The sequence below is a fragment of the Salvelinus sp. IW2-2015 genome, unplaced genomic scaffold (assembly GCF_002910315.2).
Source record: "Salvelinus sp. IW2-2015 unplaced genomic scaffold, ASM291031v2 Un_scaffold2021, whole genome shotgun sequence".
Taxonomy (NCBI): domain Eukaryota; kingdom Metazoa; phylum Chordata; class Actinopteri; order Salmoniformes; family Salmonidae; genus Salvelinus; species Salvelinus sp. IW2-2015.
In genome coordinates this window covers 42,173-53,125 of record NW_019943368.1, presented here as the reverse complement: position 1 = coordinate 53,125, position 10,953 = coordinate 42,173, and the positions used below count along the sequence as shown (strand labels likewise).

At 41.7% G+C, this 10,953-nt stretch overlaps 1 long non-coding RNA gene and 1 pseudogene across 1 annotated transcript in view; both read right to left on the bottom strand.

Moving 5' to 3' along the window:
- Positions 1-4,864, bottom strand: part of LOC139024924 (uncharacterized) — a 5,498-nt gene extending 634 nt beyond the window's left edge. Inside the window, exons 1-3 of the long non-coding RNA XR_011476325.1 lie at positions 4,607-4,864; positions 4,245-4,319; positions 589-672 (exon numbers count right to left, since the gene is read on the bottom strand). This is a non-coding gene — a long non-coding RNA (uncharacterized lncRNA). The remainder of the gene's footprint in view (positions 1-588; positions 673-4,244; positions 4,320-4,606) is intronic.
- The window catches only part of LOC112072748 (copine-4-like), a 34,749-nt pseudogene that overhangs the window by 21,043 nt on the left and 2,753 nt on the right, over positions 1-10,953 (bottom strand).

Below are 10,953 nucleotides of genomic sequence, written 5' to 3'. Positions count from 1 at the left end.
CCCTGGCTATCTGTAAATGATGTCTGAGTGTTGGAGTGTGACCCTGGCTATCCGTAAATGATGTCTGAGTGTTGGAGTGTGACCCTGGCTATCCGTAAATGATGTCTGAGTGTTGGAGTGTGACCCCGGCTATCCGTAAATGATGTCTGAGTGTTGGAGTGTGACCCTGGCTATCCGTAAATGAAAAAAAAACAAGAAAATGGTGCTGTCTAGTTTGCTTAATAGGGTTAGGGTTACACTTACATGTACTTTTGATACTTAAGTATATTTAAAACCAAATACTTTAAGACTTTTACTCAAGTAGTATTTTACTGGGTGACTTTCACTTTTATTTGAGTCATTTTCTATGAAGGTATCTTTACTTTTACTCAAGTATGACAATTGGGTACTTTTTCCACCACTGCACACATCAATATCATCATCTGTGCTCATACTGTCTGTGAGTGGGCAGGTGGCAGGTTGCCTAGCGGTTAAGAGTGTTGGGCCAGTAGACAGAAGGTCGCTGGTTCAAATCCCTGAGCCGACTAGGTGAATAATCTGCCAATGTTCCCATGTGAACAAGGCACTTAATGTCTGTGTGCAATTTACCTCAGTTCTGTGAACAAGTGATCCACTGCCATCATCATTCATTCTGAAGATTTCCAAAAATGGATCTGATTTACTGAAGAAATCCTACAGAAAAACACACACATCATGTTTGAAAATCAGCTTGATCAATTGTTTATTCAGCTAAGCAGTGGTGTAAAGTAACTAAGTAAAAAATACTTTGAAGTACTCCTTAAATTGTTTTTTGGGGGTATGTGTACTTAACTTTATTATTTATATTTTTTACAACTTTTCCACTGCAGTCGTGGCCAAAGTTTTGAGAATGACACAAATATTAATTTTCACAAAGTTTGCTGCTTCAGTGTCTTTTGATATTTTTGCCAGATGTTACTATGGAATACTGAAGTATAATTACAAGCATTTCATAAGTGTCAAAGGATTTTATTGACAATTACATGAAGTTGATGCAAAGAGTCAATATTTGCAGTGTTGACCCTTCTTTTTCAAGACCTCTGCAATCCGCCCTGGCATGCTGTCAATTAACTTCTGGGCCACATCCTGACTGATGGCAGCCCATTCTTGCATAATCAATGCTTGGAGTTTGTCAGAATTTGTGGGGTTTCGTTTGTCCACCCGCCGCTTGAGGATTGACCACAAGTTCTCAAAGGGATTAAGGTCTGGGGAGTTTCCTGGCCATGGACCCAAAATATCGATGTTTTGTTCCCTGTGCCACTTAGTTATCACTTTTGCCGTATGGCAAGGTGCTCCATCATTTTGGACAAGGCATTGTTCGTCACCAAACTGTTCCTGGATGGTTGGGAGAAGTTGCTCTCGGAGGATGTGTTGGTACCATTCTTTATTCATGGCTGTGTTCTTAGGCAAAATTGTGAGTGAGCCCACTCCCTTGGCCGAGAAGCAACCCCACACATGAATGGTCTCAGAATGCTTTACTGTTGGCATGACACAGGACTGATGGTAGCGCTCACAAGCTTTTTTCCGGATGCCCCAAACAATTGGAAAGGGGATTCATCAGAGAAAATGACTTTACCCCAGTCCTAAGCAGTCCAATACCTGTACCTTTTGCAGAATATCAGTCTGTCCCTGATGTTTTTCCTGGAGAGAAGTGGCTTCTTTGCTGTCCTTCTTGACACCAGGCCATTCTCCAAAAGTCTTCGCCTCACTGTGCGTGCAGATGTACTCACACCTGCCTGCTGCCATTACTGAGCAAGCTCTGTACTGGTGGTGCCCCGATCCCGCAGCTGAATCAACTTCAGGAGACGGTCCTGGCGCTTGCTGGACTTTCTTGGGCGCTCTGAAGCCTTCTTCACAACAATTGAACCGCTCTCCTTGAAGTTCTTGATGATCCGATAAATGGTTGATTTAGGTGCAATCTTACTGGCAGCAATATCCTTGCCTATGAAGCCCTTTTTGTGCAAAGCAATGATGACGGCACGTGTTTCCTTGCAGGTAACCATGATTGACAGAGGAAGAACAATGATTCCAAGCACCACCCTCCTTTTGAAGCTTCCAGTCTGTTATTCGAACTCAATCAGCATGACAGAGTGATCTCCAGCCTTGTCCTCGTCAACACTCACCTGTGTTAACGAGAGAATCACTGGCATGATGTTAGCTGGTCCTTTTGTGGCAGGGCTGAAATGCAGTGGAAATGTTTTTTGGGGATTCAGTTCATTTGCATGGCAAAGAGGGACTTTGCAATTAATTACAATTCATTTGATCCCTCTTCATAACATTCTGGAGTATATGCAAATTGCCATCATACAAACTGAGGCAGCAGACTTTGTGAAAATTAATATTTGTGTTTTGGCCACGACTGTACATGGCTAAAGACAATATGTACTTTTTACTCCCATACATTTCCCCTAACACTCAAAAGTACTCATTACATTTCAAATGCTCAGGCAGGACAGCGATATGGTGCAATTCACACATCTATCAATATAACGGGTTGTCCTCCTTATTGCCTCTGATCTGGCAGACTCACTAAGCACAAATACTGTTTGTAAATTATGTCTGAGTGTTGGAGTGTGGCCCTGGCTGCCCATAAATAAATTAAAAACAATAAAATTGTGCCATCTGATTTGCTTAAAGATGCAATATGCAGAAATCGCTCTGCCATTTCATGGATGCTCAAATTCTATTAGTCAGCCTAATTTCAGTTTATATGACAAGACAAGCAGTGCTTCTGTAGAGAATCATTGTACCATCTAAACCTCTGTGAAAAAATACTTTCCATAAGCAAAAATATTGTATTTTCAGCTGTTTGAAGCTGGTGTACAAAACCGAATGTAAAAAACGCAAAAACGAAACTTAAGAACGAGAAGCATAGAAATAGCTTACATAGAACACATTTTCCGCTTCTTAGACTTCCTTTTGATGAGAATGACAGATCTATAACACACATTTCTATGTGAATTTGGTCAGGATGCCCAAAAAGCTACATACTGTAACATTATATACAGAATTTGATGTATAGCATTTACTTTTTACTTTAACTCAAGTGTGACAGTTGAGTAGTTTCCCACCACTGTATAAGTACATTTAAAACCAGATAGATACTTTTAGAATTGTATTTAAGTCATATTTTAGTGGGTCACTTTCACTTTTACTTGAGTCATTGTCTATTAAAGTATCTTTACTTTTACTCAAGTATGAGAATTGAGTACTTTTTTCACCACTGCAGCTAAGGAATAATTAATCACTCTCTTCCACTTCCAATTCTCTTCTCTTGGCCTTCTCCTCTCCTCTCCTTCTCTTCGTTCTTTTTGTTCTCTTTGTTCTCTTCGTTCTCTTCGTTCTCTTCGTTCTCTTCTCCACCCCTCCAATGCCCTCTCCTCTCCTTCTCTTTGTTCTCTTCGTTCTGTTCGTTCTCTTCGTTCTCTTCGTTCTCTTCTCCACCCCTCCTAAGCCCTCTCCTCTCATTCTCTTCGTTCTCTTCGTTCTGTTCGTTCTCTTCGTTCTCTTCGTTCTCTTCTCCACCCCTCCTAAGCCCTCTCCTCTCATTCTCTTTGTTCTCTTCGTTCTCTTCTCCACCCCTCCTACGCCCTCTCCTCTCATTCTCTTCTTGCTCTTCTCCACCGCTCCTAGGCACTCCCCTTTCATTCTCCTTTGTCCTATCCCTCTTTCATCTCTGAAGACATGTACTGGAGCGGCAGGTAGCCTGGAGCGGTATGTACTGGAGCGGTAGGTAGCCTGGAGCGGTATGTACTGGAGCGGTAGGTAGCCTGGAGCGGTATGTACTGGAGCGGCAGGTAGCCTGGAGCGGTATGTACTTGAGCGGCAGGTAGCCTGGAGCGGTATGTACTGGAGCGGCAGGTAGTCTGGAGCGGTATGTACTTGAGCGGCAGTAGCCTGGAGCGGTATGTACTGAGCGGCAGGTAGCTGGAGCGGTATGTACTGGAGCGGCAGGTAGCCTGGAGCGGTATGTACTGGAAGCGGCAGCGTAAGCCTGGAGCGGTATGTACTGGAGCAGTTAAGAGCATTGGGCCATTAACAGAAAGATTGCTGCTTTGAATCCCCGAGCCAACTAGGTGAACAATCTGTCGATGTGCCCTCGAGCAAGGCACTTAACCCTAATTGCTCCTGTGAGTCACTCTGGATAAGAGCGTTTGCTAAAGGACTAAAATGTAGATGTTTTAATTATTAAACACACTGTATTCTGTATGTACACACACACTCACCTTGTCGTCTAGTTTCCGAGCTCTGAAGGATAGTTCTACGTAGTCATCATTACCTGACAACTCCTCTGATGTTACCTAAGAGCAAGATCATCATCATCGGTCTGTGTGTGTGTGTGTGTGTGTGTGTGTGTGTGTGTGTGTGTGGTGTGTGTGGTGTGTGTGTGTGTGTGTGTGTGGGTGTATGTGTGTGTGTGTGTGTGTGTGTGTGTGTGTGTGTGTGTGTGTGTGTGTGTGTGTGTGTGTGTGTGTGTGTTGTGTGTGTGTGTGTGTGTGTGTGTGTGTGGTGTGTGTGTGTGTGTGTGTGTTTGTGCGTGTGCGTTTGTGTGTCTGTGTGTGTGTGCAAGTGTGTGTGAACTTTGTACCGTGATCGAGGACTTGCTGGTAGCGTTTCCCTGCTTAAGTAGCGCTTTGGACAGTTTCCTCTGGGACACGATCTGCAACGTGCAGCAAAGACAGACAGACAGACAGATTGACAGACAGATTGACAGACAGATTGAAAGACAGATAGCCAGTCAGACAGGCAGACAGTCAGACAGACTGTCCCAATGTGCACTGTCCCGTCCCAATGTGCACTGTCCTGTCCCAATGTGCACTGGCTGTCCAATGTGCACTGTCATGTCCCAATGTGCACTGGCCTGTCCCAATGTGCACGTTCTGTGCCCAAGGCACTGGCCTGTCCAGTGTACACTGTCCTGTCCAATGTACACGACCTGTCCCAATGTGCCTGCCTGTCCCAATGTACACTGGCTGTCCCAATGTGCACTGGCCTGTCCCAATGTGCACTGTCCTGTCCAATGTGCACTGTCCTGTCCCAATGTGCACTGGCCTTTCCCAATGTGCAACGGCCTGTCCCAATGCACTGGCTGTCCAATGTGCAGCGGCCTGCCCAATGTACACTGTCCTGTCCCAATGTACACTATCCTGTCCCAATGTACACTGTCCTGTCCCAATGTACACTGTCCTGTCCCACCGTACACTGGCCTGTCCTCACATGCACCTACCTGTCCAACGTACACTCCATAGCTCCGAGGCAGTCTGTGTCTCTGAGTCCGTTGTGAGCGGGACTGATATCATGTAGCTCATAGCGAAGACGCTGCACCTCCTCAAGTAGAAGTCAACCAGGAACACCTTAGAGAACACTGGACTGATACTGCTACGGATCACCTCTGTCCGGTCCACCTATACACAGGCACGCACCAACACACACACACGCGCACACACACATGAACGCAGCACGCACAAACACAAACACACACACACACGCACAAACACACACACACTTGAAGTTTTTACAGGAGTAAAATATCAGCAGTCACATCATCATTCTGAGTTCAGCGCACGTAACACCTATACCTACCTATATAAGTAGTAATACCTATACCTACCTAATATAGTAGTAATACTATACCTACCTATATAGTAGTAACTACTACCTAATGTAGTATACTATACCTATAATATAGTAGTAATACTATCTACTAATATAGTAGATACTACCTACCTAATATAGTAGTAATACCTATACTCCTAATAGAGTAGAATACTATACCTACTAATATAGTAGTAATACTATACCTACCTAATATAGTATAATAACTATACTACTAATAGTAGTAATACCTATACCTACTAATATATAACATTACTACTAATGTAGTAATACCTATACCTACCTAATATAGTAGTAATACCTACTACCTAATAGTAGTAATACTATACCTACCTAATATAGTAGTAATACCTATACCTACCTAATAGGTAGTAATACCTATACCTACCTAATAGAGTAGTAATACCTATACCTACCTAATATAGTAGTAATACCTATACTACCTAATATAGTAGTAATACCTATACCTACCTAATATAATAACACCTATACCTACCTAATTAGTAGTAATACCTATACCTACCTAATATAGTAGTAATACCTATACCTACCTAATCTAGTAGTAATACCTATCCTACCTAATATAATAAACACCTATACCTACCTAATATAGTAGTAATACCTATACTACCTAATATAGTAGTAATACCTATACCTACCTAATCTATAGTAATACTAACCTACTAATAATAACCTATACCTACCTAATATAGTAGTAATACCTATACCTACTAATATAGTAGTAATACCTATACCTACCTAATATAGTAGTAATACTATACCTACCTAATATAGTAGTAATACCTATACCTACCTAATATAGTAGTAATACCTATACCTACCTATATAGTAGTAATACCTATACCTACCTAATATAGTAGTAATACCTATACCTACCTAATATAATAACACCTATAACTACCTAATATAGTAGTAATACCTATACTACCTAATATAATACACCTATACCTCCTAATATAGTAGTAATACCTATACTACCTAATAATAACCCTATACCTACTATATAGTAGTAATACTATACTACCTAATATAATAAACCTATACCTACCTAATATAGTAGTCCACACCTATACCTACCTAATATAGTAGTATACCTATACCTGACCAATAGTAGTAATACCTAACCACCTAATATAACCTATACACCTATATAGTAGTAATACTATACCTACCTAATATAATAACACCTATACCTACCTAATATAGTAGTAATACCTATACCTACCTAATATAGTAGTAATACCTATATCTACCTAATATAGTAGTAATACCTATACCTACCTAATATAGTATTAACTATACCTACCTAATATATAATACCTATACCACCTAATATAATAACACCTATACCTACCTAATATAGTAGTAATACTAACCTACCTAATATAGTAGTAATACCTATATCTACCTAATATAGTAGTAATACCTATACCTACCAATAACTAATCACCTATACCTACCTAATATAGTAGTAATACCTATACCTACCTAATATAGTGTAAATACTATACCTACCTAATATAGTAGTAATACCTATACCTACCTAATATAGTAGTAATATATACCTACCTAAATATAATACCTATACCTACCTAATATAGTAGTAATACCTATACCTACCTAATATAATAACTATACCTACCTAATCTTAGTAATACCTATACCTACCTAATATAGTAGTAATACCTATACCTACCTAATATAATAACACCTAACCTACCTAATATAGTAGTAATACCTATACCTACTAATATAATAAACACTATACCTACCTAATATAGTAGTAATACCTATACTACCTAAATATAATAACACCTATACCTACCTAATATAGTAGTAATACCTATACCTACCTAATCTAATAGTAATACCTATACCTACCTAATATAATAACACCTATACCTACCTATATATAGTAGTAATACCTATACTACCTAATATAGTAGTAATACCTATACCTACCTAATTTAGTAATACTATACCTACTAATATAGTAGTAATACCTATACCTACCTAATATAGTAGTAATACTATACCTACCTAATATAAACTATACCTACCTAATATAGTAGTAATACCTATACCTACCTAATATAGTAGTCATACCTATACCTACCTAATATATAGTAACTATAGCCTACTAATATAGTATAATCTATACCTAATATAATATACCTATACCTAATAGTAGTACTATCTAATAAAAAACTATACTACCTAATATAGACCTACCTAATATAGGACGAACATCTCAGTCCCCACTTGAGACCTAGCTAAGACTAGCATAGACCTGGCAGTACCATAACCTGGCAGTAAGACCTAGCAGTAGCTAGTAACCTGAACTCAGTATACCTAGCGTAAGACCTAGCAGTAAGCTAGCATAACCTAGCATAGACTGCGTAACTGCAGTAAGACCTGGCAGTAAGCCTAGTAAGACTCAGAAGACCTAGCAGTAATACTAGCAGTAAGACCTGGCAGTAGACTAGCAGTAAACTACAGTAAACCTGCAAGTAAGACCTGGCAGTAAGACCTAGCAGTAAGACCTGGCAGTAAGACCTAGCAGTAGACCTGGCAGTAAGACCTGCAGTAAGACTGCAGTAGACTAGCTAATAAGACCTACAGTAAGACTCAGTAAGACTCTAGTAGACCTGCAGTAAGACCTGGCAGTAAGACCTAGCAGTAAGACCTCGCAGTAAGACTGGCAGTAAGCCCTGGCAGTAAGACCTGGCAGTAAGACCTGGCATGTAAGACCTGGCAGAAGACCTAGCAGTAAGACAGCATAGACTAGGTAAGACAGCGTAGACCTAGCAGTAAGACTGCAGTAAGACCTAGCAGTAAGACCTGGCAGTAAGACTAGCAGTAAAGACTTAGAATAAGACCTGCAGTAAGACCTAGCAGTAAAGACCTGCAGTAAAGACATAGGGTAAGACTACAGTAAGACCTAGCAGTAAGACCTGGCAGTAAGACTGCAGTAAGACCTAGCAGTAAGACCTAGCATAAGACTAGCAGTAAGACCTGCAGTAAGACCTAGCAGTAAGACCTAGCAGTAAGACCTAGCAGTAAGACCTAGCAGTAAGACCTAGCAGTAAGACCTGCAGTAAGACCTAGCAGTAAGACCTAGCCGTAAGACCTAGCAGTAAGACTGAGTAAGACCTAGCAGTAAGACCTAGCAGTAAGCCCTAGCAGTAAGACCTGCAGTAAGACCTAGCAGTAAGACCTAGCAGTAAGACCTAGCATTAAGCCTAGCAGTAAGCCTAGCAGTAAGACCTGCAGTAAGACCTGGCAGTAAGACCTAGCAGTAAGACCTGGCAGTAAGACATAGCAGTAAGACCTAGCAGTAAGACCTAGGCAGTAAGACCTGGCAGTAAGACCTAGCAGTAACCTGCAGTAAGACCTAGATAAGACCTAGCAGTAAGACCTGGCAGTAAGACCTAGCAGTAAGACCTAGCAGTAAGACCTAGCAGTAAGACCTGGCAGTAAAGACCTAGCAGTAAGACCTGGCAGTAAGACCTAGCAGTAAGACTTAGCATAAGACCTGGCAGTAAGACCTAGCAGTAAGACCTGGCAGTAAGACATAGCAGTAGAGACCTAGCAGTAAGACCTAGCAGTAAGACCTGGCAGTAAGACCTAGCAGTAAGACTAGCAGTAAGACCTAGCATTAAGACCTAGCAGTAAGACCTGGCAGTAAGACCTAGGCAGTAAGACCTAGCAGTAAGACCTAGCAGTAAGAGCTGCAGTAAGACCTAGCAGTAAGACCTGACGGTGACCTACAGTAAGATAGCAGTAAGCCCTAGCAGTAAGACCTGGCAGTAGACCTAGCAGTAAGACCTAGCAGTAGACCTAGCATTAAGACCTAGCAGTAAGACCTGGAGTAAGACCTAGCAGTAAGACCTAGCAGTAAGACCTAGCAGTAAGACCTGGCAGTAAGACCTAGCAGTAAGACCTAGCAGTAAGAGCTAGCAGTAAGACCTAGCAGTAAGACCTGACGGTAAGACTAGCAGTAAGACCTAGCAGTAAGCCCTAGCAGTACCTGGGTAGACCTAGCAGTAAGAACTAGCAGTAAGACCTAGCAGTTAAGACCTAGCAAGTAAGACCTGCAGTAAGACCTAGCAGTAAGACTAGCAGTAAGACTTAGCAGTAAGACCTGGCAGTAAGACCTAGCAGTAAGACCTAGCAGTAAGACCTGGCAAGTAAAACCTAGCAGTAAGACCTAGCCGTAAGACCTAGCAGTAAGACCTAGCAGTAAGACCTAGCAGTAAGACTGTAGCAGTAAGACCTAGCAGTAAGCCCTAGCAGTAAGACCTGGCAGTAAGACCTAGCAGTAAGACCTAGCAGTAAGACCTAGCATTAAGACCTAGCAGTAAGACCTGGCAGTAAGACCTAGCAGTAAGACCTAGCAGTAAGACCTGGCAGTAAGACTAGCAGTAAGACCTGCATAAGACATAGCACTAGACCTAGCAGTAAGACCTAGCAGTAAGACCTGGCAGTAAGACCTAGCAGTAAGACCTAGCAGTAAGACCTAGAATTGAAGACCTGCATAGACTGCAGTAAGACTGCAGTAAGACCTAGCAGTAAGACTTAGCAGTAAGACCTGGCATAAGACCTAGCAGTAAGACCTGGCAGTAAGACCTAGACGTAAGACTAGCAGTAGACCTGGCAGTAAGACCTAGCAGTAAGACCTGGCAGTAAAGACATAGCAGTAAGACCTAGCAGTAAGACCTAGCAGTAAGACCTAGCAGTAAGACCTAGCAGTAAGACCTAGCAGTAAGACCTAGATTAAGACCTAGCAGTAAAGACCTGGCAGTAAGACCTAGCAGTAAGACCATAGCAGTAAGACCTGGCAGTAAGCCCTAGCAAGTAAGACCTAGCAGTAAGCCCTAGCAGTAAGACCTGGCAGTAAGACCTAGCAGTAAGACCTAGCAGTAAGACCTAGCAGTAAGACCTAGCAGTAAGACCTGGCAGTAAGACCTGGCAGCAAGACCTAGCAGAAGACTAGCAGTAAGACTGGCAGTAAGACTAGCAGTAAGACCTAGCAGTAAGCCCTGGCAGTAAGACCTAGCAGTAAGACCACTAAGAGGGAGCTATGCATTCTGTTTGCCAGCCTGTTAAGCCATATTGACTTTACCAAACAAACTCAAGCATTTAGATAACAGGGACATTTTTTGACTGAACCCAAATAGACCGAATTAGTTTCTTTGACATTACAGACCTCTTAACGGCATTTTCCTGATAAACGTCTCAAGAACGAGTGTGTGGTGTGTGCGTGTGTGTGTGGTGTTGTGTGTGTGTGGTGTGTGT